Source organism: Chlamydotis macqueenii, chromosome Z (genome assembly GCF_036417535.1).
Source record: "Chlamydotis macqueenii isolate bChlMac1 chromosome Z, bChlMac1.mat, whole genome shotgun sequence".
In the NCBI taxonomy this organism is placed as follows: domain Eukaryota; kingdom Metazoa; phylum Chordata; class Aves; order Otidiformes; family Otididae; genus Chlamydotis; species Chlamydotis macqueenii.
In genome coordinates this window covers 23,235,624-23,254,111 of record NC_141593.1, presented here as the reverse complement: position 1 = coordinate 23,254,111, position 18,488 = coordinate 23,235,624, and positions in this window count along the sequence as shown.

The following is an 18,488-nucleotide window of genomic DNA, read 5'->3' as shown; positions in this document are numbered from 1 at the left end:
GTCTGGTAGTTGGGTCAAGCCCGTATTGAAGACTTTACCTAGTGAGATGCCAGTCTAAGTCTCTGTCCTCTACCTGGCTGCGTATTTTCACAAAACTCTGGGAACTGAATGTCTCTAGGTCCTCTACTGCTCCGTCAGTAACTAAAGCTGGCCAACAAATACAAATATCTTAGAAGGGGATGAACACAAAGCCAACAAATTCACCTGTAGGCAATGCTTAGGAAAGCAGGCTGGTAGAAAAGCATGCATCCAGCAGCAGTGAAGGTAGGTAGGAAATTAAGCCATCAGCATATCTGAGCATCAGACTGAAGTTGTGAAATGGTTTGACGGGCTTCTGGCACCATGTGGCTGTAGACAGTGGGTTCCCTCGGGCTGTCTTGCGGTGCGGGTTTGGTTCTTGCCCCAAGGAAACTCATCAGCATAGAATCATAGAATACAGAAGAGTTTTGGTTGGAAGGGACATTTAAAGGTCATCTAGTCCAACCCCCCTGCAAGAACCAGAGATATCTCCAACTGGATCAGGTTGCTCAGAGCCCCGTCCATCCTGGCGCTGAATGCTTCCAGGGATGGGGCATCCACCACCTCTCTGGGCAACCTGCTCCAGTGTTTCACCACCCTCATCATAAAAAAAAAATTCCTTATATCCAGTCTGTATCTACCTCCCTCTGTTTAAAAACCATTACCCCTTGTCCCATCAGCATGACTACTCACAGCTAATTTACTCTGTGAGATCTCGTGAGTTGGAGGCAGGGTGCAATGGAGGGTGGCTGGCTCACTTAAGGAGTGTCTGTGGAGTTGCTGGGGACCAAATGAAGTATCTTGTCTTGGTGTTGTGGAAGAAAGGGAACGTCCGTGCTGTAGGAGACCAACTGCCCAAGGCTAACTTGTGACTCAGGAGCAGGGAACTGGTTTTGCTCATTGCCAGACCAATGGCAGGAGGCAAAGCTTGATGAGAGAGCAGAGGGGATAGAGACTCCCAGAGCCTTTAAATCTGTCTCAAACACTCACAGAGCAGAGCGGTTGTCATGACCCTATAACGGGATGTGGCTGGGGCATGGAACCTTGTGGAAATAAGGTGGCCTTGCTGGACCAATGCCACCCTCACCACCCTGACCATGGATTCTCTCTCTTTCTCTCTCTCTTCTTTCTCCTTTCTCTTTTACTTTTTTTTCTAGTAAGTAACACAAGGCATAAAGTCCTTGCATGCGTGGTAAACAATAAGTATTTCTGCTACCCAATTATTTACCAACAAGCCTTACTATTGAATAAAAGTATCTGTTTACCCATGGACTGGTACTGTATGTGCCTTATTCCAACCAGGGGTATCAGTGAATATGAGTCACCTCTCCCTCCTCTCGCCATTGTGTGCTGGAACTGAGTAAATCAGATATGACGTAGTTGTGAGTTTGTGAGTTCTCACAAAAAGTGAGAAGCTGGGATGTGACACTTGTTGGAGAAGCAATGGAAATGGAAAGCAAAGGAAGAAATACAGCAGGGGGATCACAAGGAAAGGAAATTATTAAGATGAAGGTGCTCTGATGAACTACTTCTTGCTTCTTTTTCTTTCACAATCTGGTCCTGCCTACAGCTCTGAGATCATGTTTTTGTACTCCGCAGCTTGCTCCATCTGCTCCCCCTTGCTCTTTGGCAAGGCTGCGTGTTTTCATGGCTGGGCGACAGAGCACCAGGCTCTTTGGCACAGCTGGTGGCCACCATCAAGGCTTGCATTGCATTCTGGCTTGGCAGGCTGTGCTTCCTCTCACTGCAAACCCTTCTGGCTTTTGCCACCTGGGCTTGTTCTTTCCGGACTGAGTGTAGCCTCCCTCCACCAAGCTAATGGTGCAGCATTACCCTCCCAGCAGCAAGAATTAGCCCTTGTAAGCAGCACTGCTTCCCTCTCAAATGGACCAAGAGGAGCCCGTGGTGCAGAGGCTACAAACATCTCCTTTCTTACCTGACAAGTGAAAACCCTCTGCTAAGAGAGCTTCCTTGTCTTTTGAGGGGGTTTAAAGCACTGCAGCTGTATTTCACACAGCCCTCTAAGGTTCTCCGTTTGTTTCAGGCAGTTAAAAATAGCAAGAAAGGACATGGTCAGCAAGACAATTCCCCAGATAATTGTGGAAACGTGTTTAATCTTATGTTGCCGTGAGCCCGTTGTTTGTTTCTTGATGCCAGTAGTCAGAACATTTATCATAACTGTTCTGAATTATCTCAGCATGCCATGAAATCAGGCAGGGCGAGAATCTCCCTTTGAAGTGGCCTTCCTTTCAGTAGGTGGATTTAGCAGAGAAAAGGAGAAAGGATTTAGCCAAGGTTATTGGAACAGCCTGAGATTACTGAGCTCACTCGAAGCGGATGCTACTGCATGAACGGTTGCTTTGTGTGCACTCAGAGAGCGGCAGCCGATGGGTAGACCTGTAGGAGTGTGGATGATGAAGGGCGAAATCTGACACTGGCATCCACAAATGTGGGTCCACTGAAACCACCAGAGTGGCCTATTGTGCCAGGTCTGGATGTGGTGGTGAGACTAAAGACAGATGGGATGTGGAAGAAGGAGATTACCAGAATTCAGGAAAAAGTGCTCAGCTGAGTAATTAGTTTGTACTGCAGGTGAAAAGCTGCTCTCTGTCTCCTGATAAACAATTATTGGGATTACGAGCTGAGGGAGATGTCATGTCTCAGTCCTTCTAGTGCAGCCCGTTACCAAGGCTCATTTTTCTCATGTCTGGAGCAGCTGGAAGCACTTGAAATGCGCCATGACATGGAGAGCTTGAATCTTACAGCCATTAAAAGGCAGCCATGGGGTGAGCTGGAGGGGAGGTGCTGGCTCTGCCTGTGCTCAGAGCTGGTTGGAGCCCATACAGCTCAGCCTGAGCATGCTGTGGTGAGAGCCAAAGCCAGCACATGCTGCGTGCAGGTAGTAGGATTATTACTTGCCTCAGCATCAAGCTAATGCCGCTGCATGCTTCCCAAGATGGCGTGGCTCATTGTCTGCCAGGGAGGCAAAGCAGGCCTGTTCCTCCCTGTGATAGGCCCCATAGACGTATCTGAGGTTTCTGGGATGATGCTGGTGCCAAACTGGCTTCAACCTGGCAGCTGCTATCTATTTCCCTGTGCAGGTGGGGATGTCAGAGCAGCGATGTACCCTCCTTGAGGAGATATGTTGACCCTATAGCCCCTGGAGATGCAGCTGCCCAGAGAAACCTGAGGCAGCAGAGCAGGTAGAACGAGGAGGGTGGCAGGGCTCAGAGTGGCATCAACATCTGAGTTGCCAGGAGAGAGAGATTTCAGCTCTGATGGCAGCCACATTGCACGAGAAGATCTGAGGAAAAGCCTGGGAATTTAACTGGGATGACTAATACGTCTCACTGCTTGATATCCTCTGCAGCACCAAGAGAGCAACATGCTTTCACGTAAGTGAAGTTTGGCATCAGTACTGATAATGGTCAAGACCCATCCTTCTTGCCCCTTTTCCCCACAAAAAGTGAACTGTTGTAGCCATGCAGGGTGCATCTATGTCTGTATGCTTGCACCTCTCAAGTGGACCTATAGGCTAATTTCAGCTAGAGATGTAGAAGCGCTGATTTCAGTTTTAATGAAAATGACAGCCTTGTCTGCTGTGTGCTGCCGTGTCGAGTGCGTGCTGTGAGCTGGGCTTGGAGGCACTGGCGTGAAGGGAGAGCAGGACCAGGAGTGAACCCAAGGGATGGAGAAGATTTTGCTGCTGAAGTCATGGAAGAGCCATCCCCATCCTACACACTTACTTACTTCTTGAGGGGTGCTCCTGTAAAGTGTAGCTCACTGAAGGGCATTGTCCCATTTGCCTAAATGTTTTGACACTCTTAGTTATTATCAGGTTTAATTGGTGCTCTTTGGGATCTCATTGGTTTATGGAGACCAAGCCCTCAGGGCGTATGACAAGGGATATAAGCTAGAAAAACAAGCAGCCTCCTCCTGCAAGAAGTCACGTTCCTTTACTGTAAACATGTGGAAATTCTTTGCTAAAAACACAATGTGGGAAAAGCAGACTTTGGTGAAAACTAAATCAAGGAATGACTGAGCCAATGCAGTTTTTATGAAAATAAAAATAATACTAAAACTAAAGAAAGCTAGGAGATTTCTTGGCTGTCTTACAATGATTTGGAACATTTTAATTGTGAATGCAATTACAGTTTGTGTTTTTCTTGAGGTTTGCAAAATTGTGGCTAGCCTTTTCATTCTCCTTTTTGCATTTCTTTACACGTCATGTTTTTAGATATTACCACAGAAGAACCCATGTGTTATGAGAAAGATTGGTGTTATTATATTCCTGGCCAGACTGAAATGAGGAATTTTCAGACTCTTTCCTGGAAGAAAAGGCATGTGATGTTGTCATTTTTCTAAATCAAGAGGTTTTGGACATTTGAAAACTATGCCTCAGGCTACTGGTTGCTGTGCAAATAAAAATGCAGGACTCTATCTGCTGGAAGACTGAGTTACTGATTTTGCCAAACCCTGCGTTGCACTTTTACCTATTTAACAGGAACTAAATTCCCAGAGCTGACTTCTCATTTGCATTACAGTGCAGTTGGATACTTAGGCTGACATATGTACATACACACAGCAGCACCCACAGCTACACACAAATGTATGCATGTGTTTATCCCTAAAATGCATACATATTACCTCTATATCTACATGTATATTTTACAAGTGGATCCAGACAGCATATAAAACTTTTGTTTTACATATGATGATTGTGAAGTTCTTCTCTTGACACCAGTGGAAGATTCGTCATGCGAAGAGTCAAGGATCAGCCCCTTATGTGGTATCTGTACTGTTAATGCAAACACCCTCGTCTAAGTCCTGATCATATGGAAATTGGTGGCAGTTCTGTCATTGATTCCAGAGCAATAAGGACTTGGCCTAGAATTTCAATTTACACTACCTTCTTAATAGTTTAGTCTATTAAATTTAAATTGTCGGAGACTATAAGATAAACACTGGGGGTAAAAAAAGGTAATAAAATGGTTTAATTTATTTCCGGGTCTATCAAACATTTGTGCTGGTGGTATTTTTATGTTCTTAGTTTTTGTTATAAAATAAACAATAACACTGTGGTGGGAGATCTCCTAATTTCCTGTTAATAGAGTTTAAATTGAAAAGCATTTTTCAATGGCAGAGCTGCCCGTTTAAATTATGGATGGCAATTTTGTTCCATTTTTAAGCGCTTCTCTTCTGGCTGGAGATCCTTGAGTCATAAGGCATTTATAGCTTCTTTAACAATACATAACAGCAACAGAACTGACACTTCCATATACATCTATAAAGATGTTAAAAGCGTATTATGGTTATAACAGAGAGGGGCAAAATCAACAAGTTACAAGAGTGGATCCCATTCACCTGCAGCCCCTCCCTAGCCCTGAAAGCTGCGTCTCTCTCTTCTTTGTGGCGGTGATGAACCTATGTCAGCCCACAACCAGACAAGCAGAGGAATGCTGTGACCCTCCTTGAAGGGAGGGCACGAATGTCCCCATGGACCTGACCGTATATCAGACCTGCAGTCCAAGTCCCACCTAGTTTAGAGCAGAGGGGAGGCAAAACTTGGGGAGTAGGAGATGGCACCTCTCCAGTGTCCTGATACTCTGAGGTGGCCTGGACTGTGCAGCTGGATGCTTGTGCAAGATAACTGTGTGAGCTAATATGGCAGTGGGACCTATACCTGTTGCAAGTCTCTAGTTTAGATGTATATACTTTATCTTTCCCTCCTTGGAATCAGAGGTATACATGCATACACACCTATACATATCCATATCTGTGTCCATATCCATACTCATGTATATGAGCCATGTACTCAGTAAGAGGTGGGAATTTCTGGCTAGCGATGGAGCTGTAGGGGTATCTGGTGGGCAGAGAGTTGGGAAGGGCGGGTGGTGGACAGAGGTGTGGGGCAGAAAGGGCACCGCAGGGCTAGGCCGAGGCACAGAAACAATGCGATCTGAGTGTGAGGTCTTGGCCCCACTGAAGTAAGTGGAAAATCTCACACTGGCTCTAGAGCCAATATTTCACCCAGTATGAGCAAGATATTAAAAAGGAACTGATTAGAAGGGAGAAACCCTGGTAACGAGTGACCATGGAAAGGAAAACAGGAAGAGTACATGACATCTTAATGAAGCTTTAGTTCAGCAACACGCTTTATTCTCTTAGGGACTGAGGTAGTCTAAGAGTGATTCCTTGACTCCAGATTTATCTGCTTTATGGGTTTTGTGTGAATGCCATAATTTTATTGATTTTTTTTTTCCTTTAACAGCGATACTGTAAGAGGCCTCTAAAGCTCAAAACGTGTATCAAGTAAACTCTTTTACATATGTTTTACTTTGCAAGTCAGGCTCCTGTGTTTAACTTTGGTGTTTCAAGGTGCACTTTGAGGCTTTTTGTAGCTTTATAAATGGCCATTACATGGGAATAGGAAAGGGACAATTCTGTCCTCAAGGCTCATTTTTGATGTCCCTCTGATTTGAGATTATTACCACAGTGTGTTGCATCAGTCATGTTGGATATGCAGTGAATGACCTCGACTCTTAGGAAGCCATTAATCAACAAATCATCAACAAGATAAAACTTAGTGTCTTTTCTTGTGCCTTTGGATGTGAAGGACAGTGCCTGATTGTTCCCGAGCCACTATAATCAGAAGAAAAATGCTGCTGGCTTCCTGGTGAGTTAGTGCGGTTTTGTTTTCCTCGTACCACGCTTTCCTGGTGAGGATGTGAGGTCCTGCGGGCTGATATCAGGGGATGTTTTTCTGGCTTCTCACCCATTGCCAAGGAAATTCAGAGGCTGGAATTTCTTGATTTTGTGGATGTGAACAAGTTGTTTGGGAGAGCTTGCCTGGGGCCTTAAACAGAAGGCAAGTGCACGAATGGCTTTGCTTCAAATAGTGATATTTCAGCATGAAGAAGCATAAAAAAACAGTGTAGTATGTGCTTCTGTTGAAGCATTTAAGGGTTATCATGTCTCCCATTCTGAAGAGGCGCAAGGGGACAAGGGAAGCATGTTTCATCATCTTGGAGTGGGAGAAGATTAAGATTCACAAACCATTGGTTTTTGGTGTGGCTGGTCCATAACACTGGCTGCTTCCGTGGTTCCCTTCATTATGGCTCCAAGCCCAGTACGATTTCCCTACCATACATATTTGTATTTTACCTTTATCAGAGTTAGATCTTAAAATAAGTATTGTCTTTTGCACAGACTGTTGAACGATTAAGTGTGTACGTATACTGTGTAACAGGATGGGGCATGGTTTCTAAGGACTATCACAGTAGGCATGCATTCCCTACACCTGGCAAAGCTGGGTGTCAAATAATAATATTTACTAAAGAGATAGAACTCCACATCCATACTTCTGTGCGGGAGGCTTCTGAAACAAAAAACACAGCACCACTAGAACAAACACATCCTATTTAAGGGCACTAATAAATGTACTGTTTTGTATCACACACACCAAACCCATGACATATAGTACTCCCACCCACTTGTGTTTGTGTTTGGTGGTGATGAGCAGGGACAATAAAAGTTTCTGGTGGTAATTGTGGAGATCAGCTGGTAATTCAGCTAAGTTACAGTTTTACTAATGTGCTCCGTGACTGGTGAAATCTTGCTGTAAATCAGTGAATTGCATATGCCTGTGAGTGCATGGATTAAAACAATAAAGACTTGAGGCAGTGTTATTGGGTTGCCCTACTTAGTCCACTGACTGACATGGGAGCTTGAGGAGATCAGTAGTAGGCAGCAAAGCTAAACTTTGGTCTTGCAAACACTTCTGCACGTGCTTAACTTAAAGCTGTGTCTAGCTCTGTTGGTGTTAATGGCACTCCTCAAGGGCTAAGAGGAGGTCTGCAGGCTAATAGCACCCTGGTATTGGACCACAGGAGAAGAAGGAAAAAAAAAATCGCAAAATGTGCTATATTAATTCAACAAATGTATTTAAGTTTTAATTATTTATAACATTTCAGAGTATATTAGTAAATGTTCTGTAATGTATTGATAATAGTAATGAAGTCTGAGTACTTCAAGATCAAATTACATCATCTTACTATTAAGTCGTGCTTAGAATAGAAGACAAAGCACCAATCTGAGTTCAAACAACAAAATATGATTCAGCAAAAAAGTACTGGTTGGACTAGATTTCTAAAACTGTCAGGAATATTGAATAGTAAGTGTCTCTGCTTGTCTTAAGAGATGAGATTATTTAGTTTACTTGGATAACTTGGAGTATTGTTTTACTCAAATTATATGTGCTAAGAGAAGCAGACTGCCCTATAATTTGTATTTAAAAGATATTCAGAACCCATCAAAAACCTCCCAAACCTGCTTCTATCACTTTATTCATGCAAGAGGCATCGCTACCTTGCATGGACTGGGCTGGCAGAGCAGGAACGAGACCTGGCATGCACATAGCACTGTGGGAATCACGGCCACAGCCATAGAGGCTGGTGCCGGCACCAGCTGTGGTTTGGCAGGGACACTGCTGGTGGGATGAAAGGGTGATGAGCGCCATGAGAAAAAGATCTCTGCCACAGCAGACCAAGGCCAGCTCCTTGGGGAGTCCTCCTGGCTATCCACTGAAATACTGGGATGGTCAAAATGGCCATTCTGGCTACCGGGCAGCTGTGTCCGAGATGGCTTCCCCTGCTTGTCTTGCATCGCCTACTCTGTGGTGCTCTCCTGTACCTTCTCCCTAACGCTGTCGTGGAGAGATCACCAACACATACCCCTTATAAAGGGATCAATAGATCATAAAGGATGATCATTAGGAAGATAAGACCTCCCTAGCTCATTGGCAATTATTTTATGGTATTTCTGATTAATGATTCCATTTTAGCCTTTTCAGTGCTCAGCAGTCTTCAGTTGTTAGTGTTGATTATGGGAGTCCATGCCTTGCCTGAATCTGAGTTATTTTGACCAACAAATGTGAATTAAAATCAATAGAAATGTCATTAGCATCCCAGTGCTGTGAAAGATAATATGACCATTTCTCATGCATTCAGTTTATTAAAATTTGCTAAAGTGTGAAATATGTATGACAAGTAATGATGTTTTACTCTTTCGCCAAGGTAACAATTGAAAGCTGATTGATTCCATTCAGTAATTATAAAATCAAAATGATGGAAGATTGTAATCAAAAAGGATTCTGTCTTGCACTTTGTCATGCCTCCATGCAAGATAAAATTCTTGTTTTAAACATCTCTTTTATCTGAAAAGAAATCAAACTCCTGTTTGCCCCAGTTTAAATCTCATGGCTAGTTAGATAATAAACTTTTTTTTTTTTACTCTGATGAGAAGATAAAAGCAGCCTGCACCGACCGAGTGGTTGTATCCTCCTGTGTGCCATGGTACCTTAAAAGCCCTTTCTCCGTTTCTAGGTATCCTTATACAGGACAAGGCTGAGAAGACAACTGTGTTGCATTGCTGGGGTGCTGGCAGTTATTTTGGTTTTTGTGAGACAACTGAAGATGCAGTCCTTCTTCCTTCCTCTCCAAACATAACCCCAATGTTGGCTCCTCAACCAAACCATGGAAATGTCCTCAGGGCTTCATGGGCTCCATGAACGATGCCTGGAGCCAGGCAGGGTGCACTGCCCTGCCAGAAATGCGCTGTCCCATTGGCCACTCAGCACCTCACCTGCTGCTGAGGCACCCCACAGACGTGTGTCCCAAATGCGCTGGTCAAGAGGCTGAACCTCCAAAACTATGAATGAATGTTTTGCTTGAAGTTACCCAAAACAGATGAAACTCTGCTCTCAGTTGGAATTTCACCGTAATAGCAGAGTCCAGTAGGCAGACAGGGGCTTGGGAGACCCGGCTTTGTTTCTGGCTCTGCCATTCATCTTCTGCGTGGATTTGGGCATGTCTTTTCCCTTCTCCATGCCTCCCATTGCCCACATACCCTTCTTCTGAGCTGCGTAATGGCAGTAGAGTCGACTTACTGCAGTGCTGTGGCTGGTTGGGCCTACGTAAATAAATAAAGAATAAAGGCAGAATGGAGTAATTTTTTTTTAAAAAGATGCTGCTTGACAAGGTCTTGTGTTAACTGAAGATGGAAAAAATTGTGGTATGTTGAGGTTTCTCCACTTCTACTCTCTGCTTACCTTTGGTGGAAAGGGGAGTCTCACCAGCTGGGGGACACAAACAATAACAGGTGGTGAGTCCCAGCCGACCAGTGCATCTAGAAGATTAATTACAAATGGTCTGAAACCCAAGCAGGGAGTCAAAATAAAGCCAGTTTATCTCTTCAGTTGCCTTAGACAGTAAGAGTAGTCTGTGGACCAGACAGCTACTCAGAGATGTCCTGGTCTGTAGTTTCCTCTCTGGACTGCTTGTTTTTGACATCCAGATTGGGTAAGCACCGAGCTATTTCTAAGTGTAGAAGGACGTCTCTGTAAAGCACTGACATTTTAGGGTAGGCTGAGTGCTCTGCAATGAAATCCCAGATACAGTGCAGTCAGTGGGTGGCCTCAGACAAATTTTAATGGGCTTTGGAGTAGGGCCTGAGCATATATTGAAGAACAGGAGAAGGAAGCTTTGGTTTAGCCCAATCTCTAAGCATGTGCTTAACCATAGACTTCAACGAGAATTAAATATAGACTTGAGTCTTCTGCTGACCTGTACCTTAACTGCTGAGTAACAAATACTGACCTGCAGAGGCTCTGCATAAAACAGGGATATATGCCTTTTAAATGCCCAAGGGGGGCATGCCATTTAAAACAGCAGGTTTCTTTGATTTTCTAGTGATGTAGCAAAAGCAGAATTTGGCCCTGTGCTCCTTGGAAGAAGGAAATTTTAAATTATTGTTGACTATCTTCTCTCAGCAACATTTCACATGATGCAGGTTAATGGCTGTCTGCTAGAATGGAGGACTTCTCTGTTTCAGTCATCTAACAGGATTTTTGGCATCCTGCTCATTAGGAGGATTTCTTTAACCATATTGCATCTTTTAAGTATCCTGCTGCATTGTGTTGACATGACCTTCATATCTTTTCAGCTTATAGTTTCTGGAATTCTTTTTCTCCCAATAAGAAGCAATGCTGCTGGGTATGATTTTCTAATAAACCTTGATGGAATATTAGGAAAAAAAACCTCTAATATATCCGATGGCTTGATAGTTTCAGAGTCAAAACAGATTTTAAGCATTGATCTTCTTGCATTTACACTTGCTGATGAATCTGTTTGACCAAGCAGCTGGTGTACGAGATCTAGCTGGCAGCACACAGAACACATGAGGAAAACAAAGAGGATGTGAGATTAAACTGAAAAGAGGCAAGAACAGCATTTCCTCACCGTTCTGCATGAAGGCAGAAGATGCTCTGAGAGGATACAAACTCAGTTCTATTATTGGACCTATGACCTCTTCCCCCCATCAGATTATTCAAAGGTAAATTTGCTTTTCACTCTCTCAGACAGACCATTTCCCCCCTCACTGGTATACTTATTTATTAGTAACGTTGTTTGTAAAATGCTAACTTCATTGCCTGCACTGTTATGATGTTATCTCTATGTGCTTCTGTGAGAATGTAACAATGTCATGAAGAAAAATGATGTAAAAATGATGTGGGTACATAAAATGGGATTGACAAAATGTAATAAATCACTGCTGGGCTGAAGAACAGAGCTGCATGTGTAATGAAATACTTCACCATTACATCATCGTTTATGTAACATCTGGCAGAGCCTTGTATTTCAGTGCTGCTTTGAATCAGAATCATTTCTTCTCTCTGAGAAAAGAGAAAAACAAGCCATTAGGTTTTGCACATAGAAAACAAAAAAAAAAAAGAAAAAAAAGCTAAACCCTTGAAATACCTGTGTGAGGTTCCTGAGAAATTCTACCAACCCCATCTTGATGCAAATAATATCATGTTCTGAGCTGCCTACAAAATAGTTAACATCCAAGCAGAATTTTTTTTCAGTTTTATAAGAGAAACACATCTTTAACATGAAGGGGATTTTTTGAGGTTGCACAGTTAATTTCCCCAAATAAGAGTTCTTCTAATTTGCATCATTACACATACCCTGGGGCCAGACTTCTAGCAAAAAAAACCAGGTGTGAATTATATGTACTTGAGTGTTTTCCAAAGGGATTTTTTTTTTTTTTCCAAAGGAGAATTGAAGTATCTTTCTGCCATTGTGGACTCCTGGTCCTGTCTCACACAGACATGTGGGTGCTCCTTCAGTGTGGACTCCTCCACCCAAGGCTGCCAGCAGAGTCTTCCTCATCCCTGGGGTGAATCGCTTTGCCCAGGTTCACCTGGGGTGCCAGGCAGGACAGCGGGATGTGCCCCTGATGTGAATGTTAGTTGAAATGTATTTAATTACTGCTGCCATAACTGAAGTCAGAAATGGAAGTGTCTGCTACAAAAGCCTCTGGATGATACCCTGACCCGGCTGAATTCAGCAGAAGTTTTGCTATTTATTTTGAGAGGACTTGGGTTTTGCCTGGCGCCTCTTGCCTCTGCAGCCCCCCGGGAGGTCCTGCTGCTGTGGCTGCTGTGCTGTGCCTGCTGCTGCGGGGATGCAGGCAGCCAGCCCTCATGGCAGTGGTGACACTCTCCTTCTCCAAACCTTCAGAGTGTGGCAGCTGCCCGGTACGTGACGTTGGGGCATTGGCAAGAACTCACTGTATCTAAAAATAGGCTTTTTGCTTTCTTTTTCCAGTGCTCTGCTGTTCAAGGAGGAAATAGGACAGGTTGCCAAAGAGAAATCTGTTTGTTTAGGTCCTTTTCTGTTAATCAAATATCATTCAGATAAGCCACTGCTACAATAATCACTCTTCTCCCAGGAATTTTGATACAGTGTATTTATCCAGCAGTATAGGTCTGGCTGATACACACATAGATCTTAGAGCTGTTACAGAGTTGTTATAGCTATTATACTCCTCGTCCATATTTTCCCCAGGTTGGCACAGAATGGTAAATCTTGATACCCTCTTGAGTAAAATGTGGTATCAGAGTTTGGCTTTTCATGGTGGAAACGGCAAAGAGAAGCGGAGCAGTTACTGCTCTAGAAACCTGATGTACAGCTGGCCTAGGGATTTCCAAGGGGAAGGAGAAATATTTTTACATCTCAAAGGCATCTCCATGACGTTTTTGATTGTGGACATTGCAGGAGCGGAAGCAGACTGTCGCATCAGGGTGGTACTGGGCAGGAGGCAGAAGGTCTGAGAACCAGCGCTGGTGGAGCCGAAGCTCATCTCGGGGTGAAAATGGAGTTGTGATGAAGCCATCTCAACCTGCTCTGTCCCCTGTGATTAAAAATTAATTATCGTGGCTTGGCCTTTGCAGTGAGGTAGCAGTGGATGATGCCTCTCCATGGGGATTTCTGCAGGACATGATGTGAGACCTCCAGTGAGCTTAGCTGTTCCTTTGCATCTACAGTTTGTACCTGTGCCCCTCATGCTCTGTCACAGCCATAATTTAAACAGGGCGATAGAAAACTAAATTATCTAATGCTAACAAGGTTCTTTCAGTCCCTTGGGAAGAATCACAAAAATATGAGCTGACAATGCAAGAATATCTATGATCATCAGTGGGAACTGGCTCTCAAGGAGAAAAGAAGAGTTCTTATTTGATAAAATCTTGGCCAAATGGCAGGTGAGATTTTTTTGATCTCTGCTTCACTCTCCGCAGCCCTGTCTGTGAGGAAGCCTGAGTCCTCTCCTGGGCTGAGATGCTGTAGTCATACAGCAGTTCAGGATCTCCTGCTTTTAGCCAGCAGGGTCCAAGGAAAGGCACACAGCTTGCTTTCTCTTCTATGCATAAACCCATTCCTCCAGTGGTTTGGTGGCCAGGAATGCTGGCCCTTAGTTTCATCCCTGCCCTCATGGGATTAGAACCCTGATATTAGGGCATGCCTCCTTGTCAAAGACTGAGCTATACGTCAGTAAAAGACAAGGAGAAGCCTCTCTCTCTTGCTGTTCTTTATTTTGCCTGTGGCAATGGCATGAACTGGTGAGGAGTTGTTGCTCTTTTCTGCTTTCTCAGAATGATTTCCCCTGCTTTCCTCAAAAACCAGGGTGGGATCAGACTCTTCCAAAGAGATTGTCATACCCACTGTTTATTTTATCATGGCAAAAGAGGCAATGGTTGGCATCAGTGTTCTAACTTAAGTGCCTGAAAAATGTGAAGGCACTAGTCTTCACGGTCCCAGATCGTGTCTGATTCAGTGTGTGGTGAGGCTCTGAGGCAGTCCATTATTGTGCGAAGCAGGAAAGAGCACTTTACTCTTTAATAGATCAGTAATGTGCTCATGTTTTAGTCAAGTGGTAGGGCAGGTGCTGTTACATACCCCTGGGACAAGAAACACTTGTGCCCAGTCTGCCAAGAAGATGCTTGCATTTCTGGAGAGGTGAGTGCCATCACTCGCCGGGGAGAGAGGCGGAAATGGACCAAGGAGCAGTGGTGCCTGGGCAGGCAGAGGTGCTGGAGCAGGCTCGCTTCCGTCACTGGCCCAGGGACGAGTCCCCATCCCCCACAATCACCAAGGTCCTATGGCTTCGCAGCAAGGGCAAGATGCCCTTGTGATTTCACAGGCGGAGATAAAGTGTTGGTTTTCCCATTGCTATCAGCCTTGCAGCCATGCCTCCTATTGGGATTTACAACTACCTTAGTCACATTTGCTTGCATGAGTTGGCTCAATTTAAGGGCGAGCTGAGGCTAGGATCCAAGCACCTTCAGGCTGGCAGCCCTAAAAACGGACCCCTCTTCCCAAAGCCAGTGCCCAATGCGTGGCTTGAGGTCCCCTTCACCTGTACCAGCACCTACACTGAGCAGGGGCAGCTGTCACTGTCATTGCCACCACCGTCCGCCCAGACAAAGGGCTGTGAGTCACCGGCCCAGCCACAGCAGCCTTCGGGCAGAGGGGCAGTAACCAGCCAGCCTTTGGCCATTGCTCAGCAATCAGAGCTTCCAATAGTCTTAACGAGTTAGTTCACCACCTAGCAAATGTTTCCCTGCTGTTGTAACAGATGAAGGACCAGTAACGGTTACAGGGGAAGAATTTTGTACAGGGATGCATAGCAGCATTATTTTAAATTTGTTTCTTTTTATTTCTTGACAGCTGTTTAGCATTACACAGGCGTCCATATTGATAATTTTCCCCATCATTTCTACAGCATGAAGCTGCACTTATTTCCCAGATCTTGTATTTAATTCAGTCAAGCAATATTCAATTACCTATTTAAGAGAAGGTTGGGGACAAACAAGGCTGGGCTGGAAAAAAAATCTATTGGTAATATCACAGCTGTCTTTGGAAAGGTGTCGTCAGCAGGCTCTGCTCCCTGCCTCTCTCCTCCCTGATTTTGGGGAGCTGTAGGGACAGGGAAAAGTGAAAAGGAGGCAAATCCTTCATCTCCTACCCTGGCCTCAGCCCAGGGTCCTGCTTCCACTGGGTTGATAGTGTTTGGCAGGACTTTTCTGGCAGGAGAAATATTAACATGAATAGCTATCATTGTCAGTTGGTAGGCTGAAGATTGCCACCTGCGCACCATGTCAGTGCAAAATATTCAAAGAATTTCTGCAGCCTAGGGTCATTCCTGCCTTGTTTTTCCCCCATGCTGGTTATTTAGAGCGACCCAATACTGAGGTTATTGGCCTGTTCCTGATTGGTTTTCTATTGTGTTTTGTTTGCTTTCAGCTGGTGATGTTTGAGTGACACATGCCAAGTTATTCCCAATTTATTGCAGATGAGATCAGAATCAGAGCCATTATTTGAAAACAATAAATTTGGGGTACAGAGTTTGGGTATTTTTTCCCTTTGTTCTCTGCTATTTGATGGTTTACTTCCAATGTTTCTTCCTGCTGACTTCCAATAGAGGTTTCTTGCTTTATAAACAACTGGATTGATTTCCAATATGGACTTTTACTTCCTTGAAAAAAGGTCTCCTCAGGGGAAATTGGCAGTTCTCTCTGTGTATATTTTCTTATTTGCATTTACTTGGAGGGGTTTGGAACTCAGAGACAAGATTTACGTCAACAAATCCCTCTCCCTCTTATCCAATTTAGTTGTTTTAACATAATACAATCATTTTCTAAATCAAACTGATGGAGCGGTTCCTGAAGGCATTACACCAACTGTATATCTGGAATCATATTCGCCTTCTTTTATTGCATTAGCACCAGGCTTGAACTTTTCAAATTTGCATTGTGCTTTGCAGAAGTTATCAGGATATTTGAAGCAGTTTATAGCTGGAATCTGCTGTGTTTTAAAGAGAGACTGGAGAGTGAATTACAGAGCAAAGCTTGCGTAGAGATGAGATTTTAGTTTCATGAGAGAAGTAGCAACAGGGATGAGAAAACAAGAAGAATATTGCATTTTCTGGGTGGTTTTGGAGGCACCGCAAAGTGGGTGCTGTGTTACAACACTAGTTCTGGGTGTCTCATCAGACTCTCTAAAAGGTTTTATTTCTTCCCTGTGAAGAAGGTGCTGAGTAAGGGTCTGACATACAGCACTGCTGTATGAGCAGACAGCGCCCCAAGGCAATGCACCTAACACCTGGGATGTAATCCAGTGATGCTTCTGTGCTGGCTTTTGACAAATATGCCTCTTGTTATTTGAACATTGTCTTTCTTTTCACCATTTGGGCTGCCACGATTAGGCATCCTTCTCGAGATACACTTGTAATACTAATTTGGGAAATTTTCAAAGACACAATGAGAAGCTCACACTCATCTGTGCTTTTGAATACCTCCTCCCTTGTTCTTGCATAGTTGTTTCAGTGACAATTCTTCATCACCTGGAGCAGTGGGTAGTTTGGAACAAGCTGGCTAAAGCAGGCGATACAGAAAAGAATCATAGAATCATAGAATGGTTAGGGTTGGAAGGGACCTTCAAAGGTCATCTAGTCCAACCCCCCTGCAAGGAGCAGGGACATCCCTGACTAGATCAGGTTGCTCAGAGCCTCATCCAGCCTGGCCTTGAACGTTTCCAGAGATGGGGCCTCCACCACCACCTTTCTGGGCAACCTGTTCCAGTGTTCTATAACTCACATCGTAAAAAAATTTTTCCTAATTTCTAATCTAAATCTACCCCCCTCTATTTTAAAACCATTACCTCTCGTCCTATCGCAACAGGCCCTACTAAACAGCCTTTCCCCATCTTTCTTGTAGGTCCCCTTGAGGTACTGGAAGATCGCTATCAGGTCTCCCCGGAGCCTCCTCTTCTCCAGGCTGAACAGCCCCAACTCTCTCAGCCTGTCCTCATAAGAGAGGTGCTCCGGCCCTTTTATCATCTTTGTGGCCCTCCTCTGGACCTTCTCCAACTGGTCCATGTCCTTCTTGTGCTGGGGGCTCCAGAACTGGACACAGTACTCCAGGTGAGGTCTCACCAGGGCAGAGTAGAGGGGGAGAATCAGCTCCCTCGACCTGCTGGCCACGCTTCTCTTGATGCAGCCCAGGATGCGGTTGGCCTTCTGGGCCGCGAGGGCGCATTGCCTGCTCATGTTGAGCTTCTCATCCACCAGCACTCCCAAGTCCTTCTCCTCAGGGCTGCTCTCAATCCATTCCCTGCCCAGCCTGTATTTGTGCCTGGGATTGCCATGACCCAGGTGGAGGACCTTGCACTTGGCCTGGTTGAACTTCATGAGGGTGGCACAGGCCCACCTCTCCAGCCTGTCAAGGTCCCTCTGGATGGCATCCCTCCCTTCCAGCGTGTCGACGACACCAAGCCCAAGAACATACGGTGAAGGTGTGAAGGGAAAAAGAAAACTCAGATGACATTGGTCTGGGCAAAGAACCAAGGAGGTACGTTGGTGCAGCAACCCTCTGTGTCGACAGGACTGCAGTGCTTCTGGCCCTGGGGGAGTTTGTGTGAAACCCTCCCAGTTTCTCAGCGCTTGCAACGTACTTAAACCACAGACAGCCCAGCTGACTCCTCACAGGTTACTGAGATCTGACTATCACTAAGATGAGGAAAATCCCAACTTGCTCGTAACTGGATGCCTCAGGGCACTGTTAAGAGGTTGTGGAAGTACCTGATTCTAGTCTGGTGTCATTTGGTTCCTCTTCCCACCTCCCACAGCAGAGACCAACTAATCCTTTTATAACTTGTGTCCCCTTCATACGTGTGGGCAGACAAGAGGGTGCAAAGGAGGTTGTTGGGGCACATTACTGGGTCCAAGAAGTCACCGAGGAGTCTGGGGCAGTGAGGGGTACTTGCAATTGCAGTTCCAGTGCAGTGAGTCTGCCTCCCCTCGAAAGTGTTCTTTTCCAATGCCTCCTTCCTTGAAATGTCACAACCAGTTATTGGACTATAGCTTAACATCTAAAAAATTAATATCAGGATTATGAATAATGAACTGGCCTAAGATAGCTGACAGCTGGAGAGTATTCTCTGTTTTAAGTGCAAACCTTACATTTTAATAAATAAATAAAATAATAATAATGAAATCCATTTTGAGTTCTGTACTGCAATTCTTGGAACAAGATTACTTAAAAAAAAAAAGAAGTCCACTACCTGCAAATG